The sequence below is a fragment of the Pseudorca crassidens genome, chromosome 20 (assembly GCF_039906515.1).
Source record: "Pseudorca crassidens isolate mPseCra1 chromosome 20, mPseCra1.hap1, whole genome shotgun sequence".
NCBI classification, from domain to species: Eukaryota; Metazoa; Chordata; class Mammalia; order Artiodactyla; family Delphinidae; genus Pseudorca; species Pseudorca crassidens.
Window position 1 is genome coordinate 41,509,231 of NC_090315.1, and position 24,148 is coordinate 41,533,378.

General features: G+C 38.5%; 1 long non-coding RNA gene across 1 annotated transcript in view; it reads left to right on the forward strand.

Annotated features, from left to right (window-relative positions):
• LOC137214664 (uncharacterized) overlaps window positions 1–22,605 on the forward strand; it is a 62,103-nt gene extending 39,498 nt beyond the window's left edge. The window contains exons 2-3 of the long non-coding RNA XR_010938977.1: window positions 5,214–5,289; window positions 22,542–22,605. This is a non-coding gene — a long non-coding RNA (uncharacterized lncRNA). The remainder of the gene's footprint in view (window positions 1–5,213; window positions 5,290–22,541) is intronic.
• The last annotated feature ends 1,543 nt before the right edge of the window (window positions 22,606–24,148 follow it).

Sequence of the window (24,148 nt, forward strand, 5' to 3'; positions counted from 1 at the left end):
TTAATTTAAAAACTTAAAATATGCACTTATAAAGATTACAAAGAAAAAAGTCTCAGGCTTTCTTTGAGCACTCCCTAGGCACACCCTCCTCTTCTAGGGGCCCAGCCCAGGAGTGCTATTTGATTTTGTTGGAGCAGAAGTGTTTGTTTCTCAAAGGATGTCAAATTGTTGAAGCTCTGAGATCCTCAGGTACCATGGATATGGTTGGCCCATAGATAGGGTTGCCTCACCCAGGACACTGAGCTTTCTCATTGGTTAGTGGACGTGTGCTAAATGTAATATCTCTCCAGTACCCTCTTTTTTTTTTTTTTCTTTTCTTTTTTACGGTCCGCGGGCCTCTCACTGTTGTGGCCTCTCCCGTTGCGAGCACAGGCTCTGGATGCGCAGGCCCAGCGGCCATGGCCCACAGGCCCAGCCGCTCCGCGGCATGTGGGATCCTCCCCGACCTGGGCATGAACCCGTGTCCCCTGCATCGGCAGGCAGACTCTCAACCACTGCGCCACCAGGGAAGCCCTAGCCAGTATATTCTTTACTGTATCATTGCAGGGTAGAGGAAGATAAGTAGGTGGTCAGAAAATGGTATCCCCTGTTTATGGCCCTCAGTCTCATGAGGTAGATAGAATCACCCTGGGCATATTACCTCTTGAACAACTCCTACTCTTTCCCTCAAGTTGTATCCCCTTCTATATCCATGCCTACAATGAGCTCTTGCATATTCAATAAGGGATTGAAGATACACAAGAAGAAGAGGAACATACAGACTGTCCCTTCTCTGAGGAATGTAAGATCTATTGGGGAAGACAACAGTGGACAAACAATTGCAGTAGGACATAATTGTGCAAGGATGGAAGCACGATCAGGAGCTGGGGAACACAGGTGCAAGTGACTCACACTTCCTGGGGGCTTCAGGAAAGATTTCATAAAGGAAGTTCTATCTGAGATGGGCCTTGAAGACACATGGAGAAAAGGGGAACTCTTACAGACTTACAGTGTTAAAGATCTTTTTTGGTTAACCTCTCTGTGGTGGGCAACTATTTTTTTGTTTGTCCAACCTACCATATCCCTCTCTCTCTCTCTCTCTCTCTCTCTCTCTCTCTCTCTCTCACACACACACACACACACATTCCTATTTTAATAAAAATTCCCCTTTAGAAAACCACCCCTCTTCTTCTTTCAGTCCAGAGGTTTTATTTGTCATTGACCTCTGCCTAGTAAATCAGAGTTAAGACATTGATTCATTTAGAGATTGATGCGTGACCTACATTTGACCAAGTAAGAATCACACCCATAATTTTTGCGTTCATTAGTTGTCAGAACATAAGGATTTTCTCAGGGCTTGTTATTTAGGAGGGTGTAAGTCTACAGGGACCATTGCTCATGTGTACCACCATGTGGGGAGGGCTTGCCTGAGAATGAAGTCAGTTAGAGCAGACACAGAAGGAAGTGTTTTGATGACGTTTTAAGTACCCATGTCTACCTATGCCTGAAGCCAGTAACACCTCTATATGCCATAGGTAAATTACCCAATAAAATTCAAACTTGATAGATACTTCACACTAATACAGTAAATGCTACTTAAGTAACATTTGCATATTACCTGGGACCTTCTAGAGGCATCTTCTTATGCATATTAATGGTGGGAGGTTTCTACACACAGCAACCATTCAAAAAGCACTTGTAAATCAACTATACTCCAATAAAAATTTTTTTAAAGGCGCAAAAAGCATTTGTCAATCACATCATCAATCATCAGCTATGGGCCTGCTCTGTATGAAATACTGCTCTTGGCCTGGGGATATAGATAAATAACAGAGCCCTTCAAGAAGTCCAGTGGTAAAGACAGGCACAAAGCAATCAATTACAATGTCACATGATAAGATAATATGAAGTTTAGTCACAGTTTTTTTTTTTTTTTCTTTAGACAAAGAAAGGAGAGATAATATTTCTGGGGGAGGAGAAGGAAAGCTTCCTGGAAGAGACCATATCTCTAACAATGGAAAATGAAGCAAGAGTTCACAAGACAGGAAAATAGTGTTAGAGCTTTCCAAAGACAGAATCAGCTTGTTCTTTAGGCAAGGCATAACTAATAGTGTGTTCAAGGAAGAGCAGGTTTTTCTGTAGTAGAAAAGCAAAGCATGGATGGCAAGATTGGTCTGAAATTCATCTGAGAACCATACTGAGATTCAATGATAAATGTGTTTAGCTGTACCAATCAGTTTTGCCCTGTGAAAAATAGGAGGCCAGAAAAAGAAAACATTTTTTAAAAAGAACCAAATTGCTCAGGTTTGAATTTTGGAAGATGCATCTGGTTGTAAGAGGGGATATTTGATATTGTGTGGGGCAGAAATAGAATAGAGATAGGGATGGAAACATGAATGTACTATAATAGACTAAGAGAGATGGTAGGGCAGACCGAAGGCAGTTGTAGTTGGGATGAGAGGAAGGGGTAAGAGAAGGAAGAAGAGGGATAAGAAAAGATGACACAATGCTTGATGAACAACTGGGGAGATGTAATTTTACCTTCTTAACTCTCATTGCAAATGCAGATCACTGTGCTAGGAAGTAGAGGATGTCTAGGTGAACTTGACCCAGATACATCCAAGTGGTAGAAACTTCAGTGGCAGGCATTACTTTTGGAATCACCTACATTTTGGGGATCCCGCATCCATTGTAAGCAGAAGTCTTTCCAGCAAGCACTGGCCAGCTACATTTCTTTCACTGAAATAACATACCCAGAGCCCATCTAGCAGCCAGACTCCACTGAGGTTTTCAGAATGCAATTAACATCATCCTCAGTCAACATACACCTGTTACATGCAAAATACTGGATCAGACTGGCCTCCTAAGCATTTTGGAGTTCTTACAACTATCCTATGAAATGGGCAGTTATCATTATCTCCATTTTCCAAATGAGGAAAATAAGGCTTGGAATAAGTGCACATTCTGTTGTTTTTTGTTTTCTTCTGTTTAAATCATCTTGCATGTATACATTAGACTCATTTTTTAAAAATCTTGAATATGTTTCCACACCCTTATATAATATTTGTAACAGGATTATCAGGCTCAAATAATATTCAGTCAAATGTCTGTAACATCATTTATTCTGGAGATATTTAAGTCACTCCTTTTTTTTTTTTCTGGTATTGTGAATATTGCTATGATAAACATCCTTATTTACCGAAGAACAGATCTCTGGTTATCTTCTGCAATGAATTCCTAGAATTAGATTTACTAGCATGAACATTCTTAGTCATAACGTCTTTTTCCAAATTTTGGAAAGGGTTTCTAAAAATAGTGATATTGTGGATTATCAGAGTTTTAAAACAAGGTTTGGAGGAAGAGTTGCTTGATTAATGAAGGAAAAGCTAGTAATACAGTCAATTACATTTCTTACTAATTCAATTGGCCTTTTCTCCCCATCATCACCTAATCATAATGCTGTCTTAGACAAGCGAATCCTATTCAAGAAACAGAAAAATCCAAGGCCATAAATCACTTATTACTGATTTATCACTTACTCTTTTTTTCTTATGCAGTGAATATTTATTTTAATGTATTTTACTTACTGACAATATATGTTTTAACTGTGAATGTTTGATAGATTTGTAAATCATTTTTAGCAAGAAAATCACATAGCAATAGAAACAATCTCAAAATGTTCTCTCCATAGCATAAGCTACTTTCAAAAATGTTAATTCTATTTCTTCATGAATAGATTATATACTTAGAATGAGGTATATCACAGATTTAAGGGATGATGATTTGTCTTTAAAATCATTTTCTTAAAAAGTTGAACTCACAGAAACAGAGTAAAAAAGTGGTTGCCAGGGGTTAGGGGTGGAGGAAATAGAGAGAGGTTGGTAAAAGGGTACATTTCATTTGTAAGAAGAATAAGGTCTGAGTCTGATGTATAGCATAGTGACTTTGTTTATAATACTATATTGTATAATTGACACTTGAAATTTGCTAAGAGGGTAGAGCGTAAATGTTCTCACACACACAAAATAGTAAATATGTGAGATGATGGATGTGTTAATTTGATGGGGGGAAGTTCTTTCACATTGTGTAAGTATATCAAGTCACCATGTTGTGCACTTTAAATATCTTATAAAATACAATTATAATTGTATTGGTCAACTTGATAAAGCTGGAAAAAATAAAGTAAATCTAAAGTATTTTGTCAAAGATATCTATGAGTATATAATGAAGATCTTTAACAGAAGAAAAAAATTAGTAAAAATGTACAAATTAAATAAATAAATAAAATCCTAGTCTTTTTTTTTTTTTTTTTTTTTTTTGCGGTACACGGGCCTCTCACCGCTGCGGCCCCTCCCGCTGCAGAGCACAGGCTCCGGACGCACAGGCCCAGCGGCCATGGCTCACACACCCAGCCGCTCCGCCACATGTGGGATTCTCCCGGACCGGGGCATGAACTCGCGGCCCCCGCATCGGCAGGCGGACTCCCAACCACTGCGCCACCAGGGAAGCCCCAATCCTAGTCTTTAGTTACAACTTCAAATGTCTTTATAGTTAATTGGCATTTTTTCTCATTTCCAGGCTTTTAAATTTATTTTATAATTACTCTTCATCACTTCACCTTGAGTTGTTTTAATAAGGTTTCTATTTGGAATGATTTGAATTTACAGAAAATTTGCAGAGGTAGTACAGACTCTTCATGTCATATCCTTTACCCAGTTTCTCTTAATGTTAATTGTGTGTACAACCATTTATCAAAACTAAGAAATTAACATTGATACAATACTCTTAATCAAGCTATACACTTTATTTGGATTTCACCAGTTTTTCCACTGAAATCCTTTTTTCTGTTTCAGAATTCAATTACTATAGAATCCAAATACTACATTGCATTTAGTCTATCTTTTGGTTTGTCAAATTCTTCATTGATCTGACTAGAGTGTTATTATGCTAATTTGAAATGTGGCTGATGAAGGCTTATCCTCAGAGTAGCAGTTTCTTCTCTTGTCCTAAAATCTACTTCTGGTTGTCTTATTAGTATTATCTTCAATCAATATTCTCTTTTCAGGAATTTTAAAAATCCACTTCTTTTTAAATGGGTTAATTTAGTCAAACCCAGGTTAAATAATCCATAAATCTACTTAACTCAGCCATGCTAAACTTCAGGACTTCACAACACAATGGCAGTAGAATAATTGCCAATCTTGTTAAGTTATGGAATTCTCACTCTTTCACAGGATACATTGAACATTGTTCAGGACTTGGGACCCTCTGAAAGATGGAGAAACTAATAGCACCAGCTTCAATCAATGTGTGAGTATCAGGAAAAAAATTTTTTCTCACTTTTTGATAAATGGATATAAATTCTATTTAAATACAAGCATACCTTGGAGATATTGCGGGTTCAGTTCCAGACCAGTGCAATAAAGCAAATATCACAGTAAAAGGAGGCATACAAACTCTTTTGGTTTCTCAGTATATATAAAAGTTATGTTTACACTATACTGTTATGTTTACACTATGTATAGTGTAAGTGTGCAGTAGCATTTTGTCTAAAAAATCCTAATCATCATCTGAGCAAGTTGTAGCAGGAACATCAAAGATCACTGATCACAAATCACTGTCACAAATACAATAATAATAAAGAAAAATTTGAAATATTGTGAGAACTTCTAGAATGTGACACAGAGAAACGAAGTGAGCAGATGCTATTGGAAAAATGGTGCTGATGATAGACTTGCTCAATGCAAGGTTGCCACAAAACTTCAATTTGTAAAAAGCACAGTATTTGCAACATGCAATAAAGTGAAATGCAATAAAACGAGGTATACCTGTATATGAATATTAAAATAGGTTTCAGTATTTTCTTCCCATATGGCCATAGATATGCTTGGCCCACTGAAGGGATTCTGCCCCCATAGGAGGCTTCCCAGCTTCTGCAGGCTTTAACAATGCTGGGAGGAAGTAATAGTGCCACTGGGGCTGGTACAGCCCCACCCATAGCCTTCCTTTCTAGTCCTCACTGCTCAGGAATGCATCCTTATTAAACCAGGCTCAGAAGCTCAATGTGTCTGCTCTGAGTCACTGAAAACGCTCCTGAAATATGACATCTGCAGTGTTAGGGAGAGCAGAACTTTGTTGTGTGGCATTTAAACTTTCAGCAGGATCACAGAATGTCTGTTATTTCAAGTTGGACTTGATTATTTTTTTTTAACCGCCAGACTTTCAGACCATACAATACCAGCTTTCTTCAAATGTAACTCTTAAGTTCCTTTTATGGTAAAGTTTAATACTGTGAACATATGGAAGGTTTGAACGTCTGCCAAATGTTTTAAAAGACAAGGTTATAAATACCCCGGCAGCAAGCTTTGTTCCTTAATGTATGGCTCTGTTACTCGGAGTCAACGTGGAAGATAAATCAGAACATAGAGCTGGCTTGGGCATTAACTTGATATTTCTGGCAAGTATTCATAGTATCTCATTCGAGAGAGAGAAAGAGAAGTGGTTGTTCTGAGGTAACATTAACAGAATGCAAAAAAAAAAAAAAAAAGAACGGAATTACAGCTTAACTAAAACATCTAAAATGTGAATACACAGTCCAATTCTCTCACCAGAAAGTTGAAGCATGAAAAGTCATCATAAAGCCCATGGGACTGGAGATTATACTCTTTGCCTCATTCCTCTAGATTTGGAAGAGGTACCTCTTAATTTCCTGGGTAATGGATCTCCCCATCCCACCTCAAGCTCAGTTCTTCACTAATCCCTAGGGCACTATTCTCAAGTGTCCCTCTGCCCAAAGTTAGGCTCGTTCCCGCCTGATTCAGCTCAGGACCCATCACGATCATTTCTCTGATTCTGCTCTTTCCCTAGAAACAGGGATTGGCTGACCTGCCCTTGCTCTCCACAGCTTCTGACCCAGCTGGAGCCATTTGTGGCTGGGCTGATAGTCAAAAGGGACTTCCTCAACATAGGATGCACTGTTTCAAGGCTGGGCCTAACATGTCTTTGAGATGAGGCTTCTTGGCTGAATAAACCTCAGCATGGCATAAGGAAGACTCTTTGCCTGAACTTTTCAGGTCACTAGGATAATGTTTACTGACTCATGTCCTCCTCACAGTAAGTGCACTTAGTATCCTGAATGGCTTAATGTAGCTTCCAGTGATTGCAGAAACGGCCTGGACTGAGCTCATTTATGTGGCAGGATGTGATTAAGGGCAGAAAGCTAAAAAAGATATCAAGAGAACTAAGACCAAGAACTAGGACTATTTTTTCCACTTCCTGGATAAGAATTTTTTGTTCTTTTTCACATACCATCTAAACCTGAACTTCCACATCTCTAAAATGGGAATAATAGCAAACCTGACTTACTTAGAATATTGATGAGACACATATGACATAGGGCATGAGGAAGCTCATAAGAGCCTGAAAAGTGCTTTTGCTTTTTTTATTGATGAGTTGGGGTTTGCTGGTATAACAAAGAACCTTCAACTCAAAATGGATTACAAACACAGTTTGAACTCTCACACATGATACATGTTGTCTGTGGGTTTCTTGCCACTCTGCTCCACTTGGACACTTTCTGCTTCACTCCAGGATTCAGGGTAACCCCCTATCTGGGGATTGTTTTCGGTAGTGTAGGGGAAAAACGATAGTAGAACCCTATGGTGGTTCTGGAACCTTCTGCTCCAATGTGTCATGTGTCAAACCTGCTCATATTTCATTAGCCAAAGCAAGTCATATTAATAGTCCTGACCTCAGTTGGTGGAAAAGTATACATATCTCATGGGAAAACAAAACAAAACCTGTCAAAGTTCTCTCTTCTCTGCCTTACTTGTAGCCCTTGGACAACTATTATGAAGTAGCCTAGAAAGAAGGAACTCATCTGAAATTAAATAGACAGGGAGGGAATAGAGGATGAAAGATTTTATGGAGACAGTTAGGGGGGGAAAAAGGCAATAAGGAAGGAAAAGCGAAAAAAAAAAGAACAAAACATCATACACAACACTTCTTTCCCAGAATTTGTGAAGGAGATGTTGTAACTCATAGTGCAAGATTAGAGCTGAATTCTTAGTGAAAACCAGGGTTCACACACACTGTCACGTCAATGACAGTGACAACTTACATTAGACTCTGGGTCTCAGAGCCTTGGTTACTTGGCTATAAAATGAGAAGAATGAAGGCAAGTGCATCTCATAAGTTTCAATGAGATAAATAGATATGAAAGTGTAAGTCATAGAACTATCAGGCAGAAATAAATAAAGCAACATTTTGGGGGAGGTTGTCTATTTGCTTTTGCTTACTCTAACAATAATCATGATAGAAGGACCCAGTAACAATTAATCACTCTCTCCTTCCACCTACCTAGCCATCAGCCACCAAGTCATCCACACATATATCCAACCTATATTTCCCTACATCAACGATTTAGAAAATTTAGCCTTCCATAAAGAAAACGAAAGTGTTTGCTGAAGATAGCTGGAAAGTCCCATAGTCATATGCCTAATTACATACATCTAATTGTGAACAATATTCAATATATGCTCATTTCCATCTGCAGAGTTGATGAGAGGAGGAAAACTCAGAAAACTGGTTGCACAAAGCTTGGAGTGGGCCCTTTCCCTGAATACACTCCCTGTTTGGTATGCCCGAGGCCTCACTCAGGACTCATGTCTGTTCCCTCTGCCTGGAAAACTCCTCCTCTGTGGGTCAGCACAACCAGCTTCCCACATCCTTCAGATCTCTGCTCGGGAGTTACCTCATTAGAGATGCTTTCTTGACCACTTTATACAAAATAACAATCCGGCAGCATGAGAGAGAGAGAGAGAGAGTCTTACAAAAGGACAGAGACATTTTGTTGTTGTTGTTCACTGATCTAACTCTTAGTGTACATAGTGTCTGGCACAGAGGAGGCACATATGAAAATGCTTTGAATGAAGCCAGTTGTGTTTTGTGCAGTCTCTGGTTCCAGTCAACCCAGATAACCAGCTCACTTAATTAAGACTGAACCTTCAGGATCACCTTAAGCCATACAGTCATTCATCTCTACCTGGTTTGCCTTAACTTTCCACTAGGATATTGGGCAGCTATCAAAACTTTCTTTTATAGACCATTTGGTACATGAAATCACCAAATTTACATCCGTAAAAAAATGCACTGCAGGAGTGTCCAAGCAATAAACCTGACCAAGGAGGTGAAAGACTTAGATGCTGAGAACTATAAAACATTAATAAAGGAAATTAAAGAAGATTCAAAGAAATGGAAAAATATCCCATGCTCTTGGATTGGAAGAATTATTATTGTTAAAATGGCAATACTACCCAAAGCAATTTACAGACTTAATGCAATCCCTATCAAATTACCCATGACATTTTTCACAAAACTAGAGCAAATAATCCATAAATTTATATGGAACCGTAAAAGACCCAGAATTGCCAAAGCAATCCTGAGGGGGGAAAAAAAATGAAGCAGGAAGCATAACTCTCCCAGACTTCAGACAATACTACAAAGTTACAGTAATCAAAACAGTGTGGTGTGGCCTTTCCTGGTGGCGCAGTGGTTGAGAGTCCGCCTGCCGATGCAGGGGATACGGGTTTGTGCCCCGGTACGGGAAGATCCCACATGCCGCGGAGCGGTTGGGCTCATGAGCCGTTGCCGCTGAGCCTGCGCGTCCGGAGCCTGTGCTCTGCAATGGGAGAGGCCACAACAGTGAGAGGCCCGCGTACCGCAAAAAATAAACAAAAACAAAAACAGTGTGGTGTTGGTACAAAAACAGACATACAGATCAATGGAACAGAATAGAGAGCCCAGAAATAAATCCACACACCTATGGTCAATTAATCTTTAACAAAGGAGGCAAGAATATAAAGTGGGAAAAAGTCTCTTCAGCAGGTGGTGCTGGGAAAGTTGGACAGCTGCACGTAAGTCAATGAAGTTAGAACACACACCATGCACAAAAATAAACTCAGAATGACTTAAAGACTTAAACGTAAGACATGGCACCATAAAACTCCTAAAGAGAGCATAGGCAAAACATTCTCTGACATAAATTGAACAAGGTTTTCTTAGGTCAGTGTCCCGAGTCAATAGAAATAAAAACAAAAATAAACAAATGGGGGGACTTAATCAAACTTACAAGCTTTTGAACAGCAAAGGAAACCATTAAAAAAAAAAAAGACAACCTATGGAATGGGAGAAAATATTTGCAAACGATGTGACTGACAAGGGCTTAATCTCCAAAATATACAAACAGTTCATACAATCAACAACAAGAAAAAACAAACAACCCAATCAAAAAATGAGCAGAAGATCTTAACAGAAATTTCTCCAAAGAAGACATACAGATGGCCAATAGGCACAAGAAAAGATTCTCAACACCACTAATTATTAGAAAAATGCAAATCGAAACTACAATGAGGTACCACCTCACACTGGTCAGAATGGCCATCATTAAAAAGTCTACAAACGACAAATGCTGGAGAGGGTGTGGAGAAAAGGGAACTCTACTACACTGTTGATGGGAATGTAAGTTGATGCAGCCATTATAGAAAACAGTATGTAGGCTCCTCAGAAAACTAAAAATAGAATTACCATATGATCCAGCAATCCCACTCCTGGGTATATACCTGGACAAAACTATAATTCAAAAGATACATGTACCCCTATGTTCATAGCAGCACAATAGCCAAAACATGTAAACAACCTGAATGTCCATTGACAGATGACTGGATAAAGAAGATGTGCTATATATATACAATAGAATACTACTCAGCCATTAAAAAGAACTAAATAATGCCATTTGCAGCAACATGGATGCAACTAGAGATTATCATACTAAGTGAAGTAAGTCAGAAAGAGAAAGACAAATACCATATGATATCATTTATATGTGGAATCTAAAATATGACACAAATGAACCTCTCTACAGAAACAGAAACAGCCTCACAGACATAGAGATCAGACGTGTGGTTGCCAAGGGGGAGGGGAGGAGAGGGATGGGCTTACCAGTCTGGGGTTGGCAGGTGCAAACTATTGCATTCAGCATGGATAAACAACAGGTCCTACTGCATAGCACAGGGAACTATATCCAATCTCCTGAAATAAACCATAATGGAAAAGAATATTTTAAAAAAAGAATGTCTCTATGTGTATAACTGAGTCACTTTGCTGTACAGCAGAGATTGGCACAGCATTGTAAATCAACTACACTTCAATAAAAAATAAAATAAGATAAAATGCGAAGCAATCCCTCCCCAAACACAAATTCTATTTGAATAAAATTCTAGCATAAGAAAACCGGAGTTTGGGAATATAAAAGTGTAGAAAATTAGAAAATTCAATGAATTTTAGCTTTGAAAGCCTCAGTGGGAGATAAAAAGGGAAAGTGATGTGATATCAGAACTCCATCAGCTGGCACATAAAGCCAGGAATGAATTAATGTTTGAATGGAGAACCATATCCCAAAATGCTTTTTAGTGGATATATTACCTGTGACAACACAAAATATATTTAGGTATATTTAATTGGGGCCAAGGAGAAAGAAGATCTTAAAAGTCTTCAATGAGCATAGGACAGAAGAAAGAAATTTATAGTATAGCATTAAATGTTATTATTAATCCAATGTTTGTAAAATGTATATATAATGTATTTATTTAAACCATTTCACCTCAACTTAGTTTATTTGGTTTTCCTATTATGTTTTAAGTTCTGAGACTTATTCTCTCAGAGTTGTGAAGAGCCTCTTGACTGGGGTGTTACTGCTATAAGTCAAAGTTGCAGGAGCACAGCCCAGCACTCGGGTTTTGCTTACCCACGTGAGCTCAAGTTCTGACAATCTATTGCTTGATATATGAATGCTTCTCAACAAGTCATTTCACCATTCTGTTCCTCTGCTTTCTCATCTACAACATGGTGATGACAGTAAATAGTTCTAATGCATGTGATAATGAAATAATTAAATGAATTAAACTTAGTTGCTTAGTACCTGGCACTGAGTTTGGTATTATTTTTTATTAATAATAGTAGTATATAGTAATGCTTTTTCTATTGAAAATCATTGAAGTCTGTATTAATTGGGATTTTTGGTTGTAAGCAATGGAAACAGAAGTTAAGCTTAAACAAGAGAGGTGGTTATTGGCTTCCATAATCGGGGAAGGTTGTAGGTATATATGAATTGAGTCACAGGAGATGCAAAGATGCTGTCATGCTAATCATGATCTTCATCACTCTCACCATCCTCTCATGGTATTTTCCTCTCCCTCCTTTTCTCTCTCTCCCACTCCTTCTTCTCCCTCTCTCCCCTCCCAATTCCCTTCCTGCATTACTTTTCTCTCTGTATCTCCACTTCTATTTACCTATCAGTCTGATTCTCTCCTGTTTCACGTATGGTTTCTTCCTAGAGCTGGGAAAGTGGTTCTTGCTAGCCATGAAACCATATCCTGAAGTTTATAATGCAGAAGGAAAAGAAACCCTTGTATCCCCATAGAGGTTCCTAATTTCATGAAAGAAGCTGCCTGAGTCCAATGTTCACCATTTGTATACAACTCTGTGGACAGGCAAATGTTGTAAGACAACGGGCTTCTGAGAAGCAACATGCAAGGTAATCCCTGGACAAACAAATGGGGTGATCAGGCACAGCTCTCAATGGAACGGGACAGACACAACAACAGAAACTCCCTGAAAGCACCTACTATATGCAGCTGTTGTTACTACTATGCTCCCTATGACCAATAAGAATATCTACCCCTCACAATCTTTAATGACTTAGGAGCAGCAACTGTCCACCTCTCCTACACTAATCAATTAATATGAGCCTCCCACCCCAAATCCTCAGATATCTCAGGCTTTGAAGAACCCCAGATAACATTTGTCACCACAAAGTTAGGAAGAGCCTGGGATACACTTTGTACTGCTGTTTCATTGTCGGCATGACCCCTATAGAGCATTACTCCTTAAGACTAATAGAATATAGAATATCACTTCAGTTTTGATTTTTTTTTTCATTTCCCTCTGCCTTGGCCACCACTGGAATTTCAAAAACTTAACTATTACAATTTTCTATCTACATTAAAAAATTAAATGCAAAGTAAGTTAGGTTAGAGTACAAGTGTTATGGTGAGAATGTTATTTTTAAAATGCATCAGTGGCTCCCACACAGTGGGGCCTTAATAAATGTTTAATAATGGCTATATTAGTTTGCTTCCTATAATTGTTTCTGCCATTAAAATGCACTTCTATCTTCTGGAGGAAAATGGCAAGTGAGAAGTGTTAAAACAACATACCATTAAGATGGTAAAAAGGACATTTTTTTTCTAGCCAAAACAAATAGCTCAGGGATTTGTACTTTTTATTTTCTTATTTAATCACACATAAGTTGCGTATGTAGAGACTGAAGGATTCATCCAGTGGCATCCAACACTTCTATATCTCCTAGTGTTGCGATTTTGGAATAATCCATGAGGAAATCAGTTCACCAAGCACTTTCAGAGTGCCCCCAGTGGACAAATAAAGGTGTCAGGCGATGTGGGCAACACAGAGATGAAAGTGTTGAAAGTTCCTGAGAGTCGGGAAGGAAAGATTTTTGTTGAATGTAAAGCAGGTTATAAAATTTTCTGATGTGATTATTGTGTGTGTGTGTGTGTGTGTGTGTGTGTTGCTTTTATAAAGACTCACATTCATACAACATACATAAACCATGTTTTTAGAGACACACTAGCAAGCATCCATTCAAATTAATTAATGCTCCATTCTAAACTTGATCACTTGATAAGAACAACAAATTCTTATACAATGTATTAGATAACCCATTAAATTCCTCATTCCAAAATATCGTGTCACTGTACGTGATACTGTACTTTTGTACTAACCTGCATAGACAAGTAGTCAGCTAGCTTCTCTTTTTCTGGTTCCTATTTTTTTAAATAGCAACATAACTGACATTCTGAAAAACAGTAAGCACTAGGAATTACGAATGACCAAAGAAACAAGGAAAACCGGACAGATCTATCACATCATATCAAGCATTATTTACTACCACCTGTTCTTGCAGGTTTGTTTGTTTCCGCCCCCCCACCCACTAATCACAGATATGTGATGTACCCTTCTGTTTCATTTTATTTTATTGCAATCCCTAGAGTAACACACTCCTCACTTTACTGGCAATTAAACTTTCTGAGATACTATGCAGAAGATATGAAAACAGACCTGATCTTCCAATAGGGAAGATCATTTGTTTGAAATATTTCATGTGTTTGAAGAACCCTAAATAGTTCTTTGTATCTGGTCACATAGATGTATATGTAGATATCTGAGGCAAGAATGACAGATAGCAGCTGGGGTCAGGGTTTTTCCACACATCATTTCATAATGTTAGCTATAGGTAAACAATGGAAGGTTCTAAGCATTGATCTGATCCAATATGTGTCTTAGAAATATCACTCTGGTGATTAACCAGTGGACAAGATGGATTAGATAAGATTGCTTACAGGGTAGAAAGAATGAACGTAGAAAGCTCAGTATAGAGAAATTTTGCAAAAGCCCACACCAGACAGTAGTAGAGAAGACAGGGGATTTGAAATTTATCAAGGAGCAAACACTATTGGGAAGCTCATTGAAACCACAGTGTTCATAGGAAACCAGGCCACCCTCATTCTTATTAATGGCAAAAGATGCGACCTGACCATAGGTTAAAAAAAAAAAAGGAAGGGATGAAGATTCTGCCTTATTGTTCAAAAAATATTTGATTATTGGCCTAAATAGAACTACCACTTTAGGCTGGGGGTTGTGTAAATTACCTATATATTACACTTATAGTCAAAAAGCCAGAACTTAATTTTGAGCAATAGTTATGATGCTATAGCCAAAACTTTAGGTGGTATAACTGTTATAGTGTTTTACATGGGTTTACATGTTTAATCTTTGCAACAAGTTTTTGAGGTGAATACTATTATTAGCATTAATATTAGGGATAAAACCAACTAATTTCACATAAAAAATCTTGCATCAGAAAAGTAGTTGTGAAGGGATAATTTATCATTGTAAACTCAGACTTAGGGTATGACTGAAAATGAGTTTGCTAACCTTAGGAGATGTGAGAGTAGAGGGGAAAAAAAGTGAGGAAGGGTGGGTGTTAATTTTATTTCTACTTCAAACTTCCAATTTGAAAATAGTGATTCAAGAATTTGGGACCTTGGGTTTCTGATATGAGAAATTAAGAAATTATGCAAAATACTCTTTAAGATCATTTTTATTTTAACAATCCTATTCATTTTTTTCTTCCAAATAACAAGTTATTTATGGAATAGTTTCTTGTTATTAATATTTATAATAATTGATCAATGATTCTTTAGTTTATAAACACCATATAAAGCATTTGGGAGGACTAAATGCTACATTTAATTGAATAAGTTTTCATGAAGAGCTGTTTTTACATATTATTTAGATCTTATATCCATAATATATGGGATCATTGAAAGCTGGTTGTTTACAAAACCATACAAAGAGCATAGCAAACTCAAGAGACAAAAGGGTGAAGACTATAATTTAACGAAATGCTATTTGCTAACACAGCCTAGTCATTTGTGAAGCTCCGCACGTCTCTATTAATTTCACACCGCCCTGATTATATGCAGCACTTTGTTCCACTGAACCAAAATTTAGCCTCAGGATTCTTCTCAACACAAGGCTTTAGTAGACATTACTAACGAGGTAGAGGTTTGCCACATAAGATGAAACTTCATTTCCATCTAATGGGTACAATATCTGTCCCGTTGAAAATGAAACAAACACGCTTCCATACACGTGTCTCACTTAGGTACATCTGAAACTGTAAATGTTTCTGCAAACTTTTAAGAAGAACAGCTGCCCCACACTATGAAGAAGTGCTTAGAAAATTGAGTATTTTCTTCAATTCTCTCTCCACATATAACTCTCTTAAGAGCCTTTATCCTGACTCTGTTAAAAGATAAAAACCTGAGAAAACTCTCTGCTGAGAACATCTCATTCAGAGGCCGAATATCTATTTATAGGCTGGGGGAAATAATAATAATGTTACCTAGGCAGTAAGTGTTAGATTAAAAAAGGAAGCCAGTGTTCGCTTGTGTTAATGGGTCAACAGACAGACTTTAGGGCCCACCACCTGGCACATCTGGGCCTGCTGCTTCTCACACAGGCCCCATGACGCATTGGAAAGTCAGGAAAAGAAGCATCACACCTTTATTTGTCTCTGAGCTCAGAGGAGGTGGTGTTGGGCCTGAAAAGAGCTTGGAAAGTACAGCCAGGTAAATAAGGACTCATAAATTAGTTACGATGTTTGTTACTAGCTCTTGGGGATTATATAGAGGTGCTCCCCAAGCCAGCAAATAAATTAAATGAGCTGGTGTTCTAAGAAGGAAGCTAAACATGCCTCTCTGAAGGGATCATGGTGTCCTGAAGCTCCCTGGACACCATGACTTGATAGTAAAGTTGATAGGAATAACTTATCCAGAGTCGGAACTCGTCCATCCAAAAGGTGGGAGGAAGTGGTCTGCCATGGAGACCTAGTAAAGGAGAGTCACAGAAACACATGCTGGCAATGTGTAAAAATGTCTGTGTAAAGGCATCTAGATGAGGAGGAGTCTTAATTGGTGACTGGTTTTTTAAGATAGGAGAGACGGGAGGTGGAACAGCAATTCTAGAATTCAGTGGCCTTCTTCAAATACATTCAGATAACATCTTTCAAGGAAATGGGAATGTCCCTAAATCACTAAACTATCTTTTTTCTTAAAGTCCAACCTTTATATTTCAAAGCAGGAACTTTGAAACTAAAACATCTAATCATGAATAAAAGGCTACGTCTCGAAGAATTGCCCCGACTGGATTGCTCTAGCAGTAAGAACAAATTCTTTTCATCAATACTGCTGTCTAAAAGCCAGCATTTTATGCTGAGGAGGGCAGGAGCACTTTAAATCCCAGGAGAAACTTTTCTGATTTTAATTTTTAATTAAATCGTTTCTTGCCAGCAACAAAGTAGTTCAGGGAAAGGTCATCCACAAAAAAAAAAAAAAAAAAAAAAATCATGATTTTAAGTGGAGCCAAGAGAATGAGAATAGAAAGTGTTTAAAATCTTCTCTAATCTCCCACAATACTTTTAGAGACTGAGGCAATGTTTAGTTGAAGGGAATCAGCATTTATCAAGTGCCTACTGTGTCCCAAACTCTGTGCCAGGGGTTTAACTGGCTACTGTCTCAGAACACCCATGAGGTTTGATGAGGTTTGATCCTAACTATCCTGATTTTTCAGGTGAGGGAACTAAATTTGGGTGGCTTTAAGTAATGTGCCCCTGATTGTAGACCTGAACATGGGAAGATCTAAGACTTAAACCTCAGGTTTCAGAATTCAGTACCCACTTTCTTAGGCATAATCCTTCTCAGTGAAGGAACACACAAAACAAACTTGAACACAAACACTTAGTAATATGCACAGCCAGAATCTGATAGAAAGAAATTCAATTCCCTAAACAATTTCCTATAAAATATAACAATCAGTCCTGCCTCTTTTCTTAAATAGGAAACTACAATCCATTGGATTAATAATATTCTTCTTTTACTGATGCTTGAGGTATCTTTTTCTCAGTAAATTTATTATGTTTGAGCATGTATGCATATGTGGGTGTATAATGTTTGCTCCTAAAACAAGAGGGCCTGATATTCTTCTTCTTAGATGCCCGTTTAAATTAGCCATGGGGGAAAAATTATGAAGTGATAAATTCATGCATTCATGCATACATTCTTTTAATGTCAATAGTAGTGTGATCAGTTAACAAGGTAACACTGGTAAAATGTTTGTTTTGATGTGAAACAGAATTACATCTCACTATTCTTTCAAAATGCAGAGAAACTTCACATTCCTATGGATTCCATTTTTAGGTTTCTAAGTACGTGGCAGCCAATCATCCATTTATAAAGGAAATTATTTTTTCTCTGGGGCAGAACTTTATTGTACCCTAGAAACTTATCAATGAAATTCCAAAAGAAATTAAAATACTTATGGAACTTGGTCTGGATCATACTATGATCTTATGGATCATCACTGTCTCTACTCCAACAGGGTGCTCTGTGTGAACTGCTCTTATAAGCCAATCAGGATCACACTTATCCTTAGGAAATAGTAGCAATGCCTGTGATGCCTATAGTGCGTTCATATTTCTAGGAGTCCACTGTTTCCTTAGTCTTCACAAAAACCCCAGGAACAGTGATAATTTTTCCTCTCCAGAGAAGAAAACAGAGGACCAGAGACTTACACTGACTGCCTAATTTGACTCTGATAGTCAGTGGAAGAGCTTTGACTTACGACATGCTCATCTTCTAAGTCTAGAGCCGCAACTTCATACCACAACTACCCACAAAGAGCTCCAGCAGTTTGATCACTTGACCTACTGCTGGATGACATTGCTGTATATCGCTTATTCATTTAATGAGCAAACGCGTAAGTGTCTGCTCTGTGCCCAGGACAGTGCCGGGCACTGGGAATACTGTATTTAGCAAGCACTGTCACAATCTGAAGGGGCAGGTGAATATTAAGCAACACGAAGCCTGATTAAAGAAATATGGTCAGGTGAGAAGCTGACCAAAAGTTCGGAGAAGACATGTCTAAGGAATAAATAAATACAATTTAGTGGGAATCTGAAGAATGAATAGGCATTAACCAGACAATGTATATATACTGTGTATGGATCAGCATGTTCTAGTCCAAAGAGGCAGAAGGAGCAAAGGCTCTGTGATATGAGTAATATGAGCTAAGGATGGAGAAGTGGGTGGGGGTCAGACTATAACAGGTCCTCTAAGCCATTGGGATTTACCATATCTCTAAAAAATCAGTGGGACGTGTCTAAAGGGTTATAACAGCTTGGGCAGAGAAAGGGTGATGTAACTACATGGTAGACTGGCAACCTCAAGAAGACTTTACCTAGTTGGGATCTTCTGAAGGTAGCAAATGATATCTCCACTTTATCCTCAACTAAAATAAGCAATATCAGATCAAAAAAATCAAGCTTTTTTCTTTTTTCTAACAAGGACTTAGTCTCATGTTACAAAAAGGCTGGGTAAGGCTGCAATACTTATTATCAGTCCCCAAATATTCAGGATATAAAAGATTGCATGTAATTTCAGGAGTGGAAATAATCTGAGAAAAGCTTGAGTCATAGCCCTTCCCCTTACTGGCAAGGAAACCAAGGGTCAGGGAGTGAGTTATCAGAATTCATGGAGCAAGTGAGAGTCTCTGGCTGCCTTAGCATTTTCCATTTCTAGGAAGATGTGAGCAAATTTCCAGGGGGATTAATCTCCCCTCTTCATTCTGCAGTATATGCAACCAAGATGATATGGTACCTTTAGATAACAAAGAGTAACAGCTCTCAGTTGACTGTCAAATATCCATTTCAGAAGCAGTGGATAAATTAAATGTAGGAAGCACGTACACATTTATGTATTTTCCATATCAGAAAATGACCTTGTTAACTGTCATCTTCCCATTGAGGCATCTCCCTCAGCATAACATATATTAAATTTATGGATACAAGGTATAAATATAGTCACTAGCCATTCATCCAGCCAGCATGTATTAATCACTAGTGTACACAGCACCATAATTCAATTAAATTCCGTTCATTTTTATAAGTATTTGAAAGGCAGCGAGAGGAAAGAACACCAGATGCAGTTTTGAATCATGGTTTCAGTACTTCCTCAGTGTAATGTTAGGTGAAACATATAACTTCTGCAAGTCTCAGTTTCCTCATCACGAAAAGGAGGATAATAACTAATGACCTCATTGTGTACAGAAACTAGTAAATGAAGTCATACTGCACCTAGTCCCTGGCACATAGTACTTAATACATGTTTCCTAAGTGCAGAGTGACTTAAAAACACTCTGGGATTTTTCACTTTTCTTTTGGTGATTCTCTGTTTCTGCACAGATGTTTTGGTATTTCTCTACTTGCGGACCTGCTTAAAACAGAACCCATCTATTCCTTGGGTGCAGCAAAATGAACCCATTACTATAAAACCGCCTCAAGGATTATGAAGTGGAATTGGAAGGCTGGGCTCTGTTTTGCCCGGTGTTGGAACACCATCCCAAGCAGGGAGGAAATACCACTCCTTTCTCGGGCACTGGAAGATTCTTCTAGACCCATTATATTTCCACCATAAAATGAAATTGACTAGAAGCCTTTACTGAATTCTTTCCTTCCACACTGTGGTTTGGCCCATGAGTGAACTGCTAACTGGCCGCTCAGTGCCCTGGACTGTTCTGCGAACCCAGAACTCAGCTCAGCTGGGGAAGCAGCAATTTCTAATTACGTTACTCTTGAGTGCCAAGGACAGAGTGGCAGAATTCATGAACTGCTGGGAGAACCATTTGTGTATCATATTTCTTTGACTATGTAGCTGTTTTCCCTATGTGTCAATTTCTAGTTAGAGTTTGGGATGTGCCTGACAGTGCTCACCTTCGAAATGGGGGAGATGGCTCATATTTGAAAACTGTGCTTGCCATTTGATCAAATAGACAACCTCTTTATGTGTTTAAATGTGAAGAATTCTACTGCATCGTGGTACACACACACACACAAATATAAGTGTGCCCTCTACTTATACTGCACGTTTTAAAATATACAGATGGATATAAATAAAAAGACAAGGGGTTCAGAATCAGTTGAATTTGGAATTGATCCTAAGCTCAATCTGTTGCCAGCTCCATGACTTTGAGCAAGTTACTTCACCTCTCTGAGCAGGGCCAGGATGAAGGTGGTGTCAAAGAGGCACCTAGGGTGTAAAATTTAAGGAGGCACACATGACCCTGAGAATCTACTTAAATTTTGCACCCCAGGAGTCTTGCTTGTCTCACCATCATGCTGACCCTGTCTTGGAGCTTCAGAGTCTTAAGAATCAAGACATTTAAAGCACCTACTGCACTACTCAGCACAGACAGCAAGTAAATGGTGACCTTTAACCAGAAACATTCACATAAATGGGAGCGAGTGTGCCAGTTGCAGCCAAAACCACATGCAGATATTACGCGTGTCTCCCTTCCACGCTGGGGCAGGGTGGGTGTCCGTGACCACCCAGGGGTCCACCAGGAAGCAGCTACTGATGACATGGCAGGGATGTCGAGATCCAGATTAAATAGCAACATGTGGGGTTTCTGGAGCAGTCCTGGTAACCCAGGCCATGCACACTCCTCAGGGAGCCACCAAACGAAAGCAAAGGAATACCAGCGTAACATTAGGAATACTTTTCCTGCTCATTTGAGTTAATTTTAGGGAACAAATAAAATAAAATAAAACAAAACCAACATTCTGCAACAGAGCCACTGTTCATTTCTGAGGTAGTTTTTTCCTCTATAATGCACACTTGTACATACTTTGGGTTGTGTTTCATATAAAGATTTCTTTTTTGTTTCACTTAAGATTGTGTCACGACTATTACTCCATGTCATTAAATGTTTTTACACTGTAATGGTTAATGCCTGAAAAGAAGGCCATTTCATAGATGTAGCATGACTAACGAATTTTATGTTGTTGGGTTTTGAACTTAGGTTTGGAATACCTAATATTTTGATGAATATCTTGTCCTTATTTATCAGTCCACTTTTGTTTATGTATTAATATTTGTCAGTGGAATTACTCATCAAATGTTATGAACATTTTTAAGGCTTCTGATGCATATTGGCAAATGTCTTTCCAAGAAAGTTGTACCAATTTACATTACCCACAGCTGGTGCTACAGTGTGTCACAAGAGGACATTTTCACTGTTCCATGCTTGGCAGTTGAGGGAACAGACCAGGTCTTAAGCTGTTTAACCAGGGACAAACCTTCTCCTACCTGTGATGGCTCTTCTCCACTCAGCTACCAGCCTGTTTTCTTAGCCACTCTACTTGTGTTCCATATCCATGGCTATAATGCCCATGGATCTGACCGAAAAGCAGGGCGTTCTTCATAGCTTTGCTTCCCCACTCTTCTGTAAAAGCAAACAACGGTATCAAAGAGTGAGTAGGCTGTGCTGGGCACAAAACAAGGGGAAAAGCACTGCATAAAATTGACCTTATGTGCAAAGGTACAGCTGGATAAAAGGAAAAAAAGTTTCCAGGAATTAGTTAAATACGTAAACAAACATTCAGCATCTCAAAGAGTGATGAGAAAAATGGCTGGAAAGGTTGATCTGAGTCCTTTATTTAAATTACTCTTTACTAAGCACAATGTATTTTACTTTTTAAATTCTTGTTGAAGTCTTATGGGCAAGTGTTATTATTCTCATATTAGATGAGAAAATATGTTCTAAGAAGTTTGGAGAAATTCAATTCCGGCTCCCCCAGAACAATCAACTAGTGAACCACTAAGCTTGGATTCAAACCAACCTGACCTCTATGATCATCCTCTTTGTCTCACAATGTACTTTGGCACCAGGCAAACTAATTTGGATAGTTGGACTTAGCAAGTCAATATTTTTAATCCTTCTGATCTCGACATTGTTTTGAAGTGGTTTAGCTGGTCCAACTCTCTCTGAAAACAATAACTGGTAACACAGTATTTATGCTCTTCCAGGCATTTTTCCAAGAACATTACTTCTAAGAAGTCATTTAAACCTCGGACATCCCCACAAGGTAGGTACCATTATTAGTCTCATCTTACAGTGAGGAGGCAGAGGCCCAAAAAGGTTAAGAAATTGGTCTGTAGCTGTGAAGTAATTGCATGCGGTAATTGAGTTTATCACCCAGATCTTCATAATTATGTCCTGCTTCAGAGGTGTTCCTGGCAACACCTTACATCCCATTGCGGACACAGTGGTGGAATCCACAAGAGCCACCTGGACTGCACTGGTAGCATAAAAGCAATAGGTGAAACACCATAGGCCGGTTGTTTTAGACCTCGGACTTATCAAAGGTTATCAAATAAGAGTAAAAAGTCAGCTGCCTCTATATCACTTGCAACTAAAATATACTCGAAGTTACTGATCTTGGTGGTGCCTTACCATCTTTCCTGTGCTGGATTTCACAAGTCTGACCTTTAGACATATAACACTGCCTGCATCCCCATGCCCTACACCTGGCCCCTATTAGAGTGAGCACATGCTCAACATTAATTGCCTGAATGACTCCGACCGAAGAATGGCAGATGAATTTAAGCAGCGAACCATCCAACAAAGAAATTTTCATTAATATTCACAGAACTCAGAGTGCAGTAGAGCAAAGATTCAAACTGATGTTGGTTTTAACCTGGTGGTGAATACATTCCTACACTTCTTGGTGGGGTGCGGGGACAGATGGGGACAATTCTTTCATGCAACCAAAATATAGTGATTTCCCGTGCTCTGGTGTGGACACAGCCAAGTTCCATCTGCAACATGACCTTCAGATTCAGGTAAAAAGGTTTTAACTCCTTTAGAGACCTGGGTATATCCACATGCTGCTGCAACATTTGAGTGGAAAGTAAAAAATATGGTGCTTGTTCCAGATATTTTTTTCCTTACTGAGCATATAGATGTTTCAATGTCTTCAAGTATTGGGCAGCAAATAGCAAAAGAAAAATCCAGGTGATAGATTACATTTTTCCCTTTACATCTACACATTTTTGTGGGGCATATGAAATGGTGTGCTGCAGGGATCTATTTCTGGTTTGAATGAATAAACTAACCCATGAGTGTTTTTCTATTTTCTCCAGCAAAATAGAAAATAGCCACACACCACACAATCTCAGGGCTTGATATTTTATCTCACCTTGCCATGAAAAAGCTAGGTATATTATTTGGCAGAAAGAATAGAGGTTATTTGTAGGGTGGGGAAGGGGAGGGACAGTGTTGTTTCTTCATGATATGTAGAAGATCTTTGGAAATATTTGAGAAAAGGAATAGATCATTTGGAAAGAACAAGGCTGAGGAGTCACACTGATCTTCCATTTACTAGCTATGTGATGTTGAGAAAATTGCAAAACCTCTCTGATCTTTGATTGGAGGTCAGAGAGAGCAAAATTCTCTCAATTGCTGTAAGGACTAATGAGATGGCATTTGTAAAGTCCCTAGGTAGCTTATATTGACACCTCATTTCATAACACTGTTCTAACCTCTTTATATAAATCAATTCGCTTTAGCCACAAAGTAACCCTATGAGATAGGAACTGTCATTTTACAAATGAGGAAACAGAGCCTCAAAGAG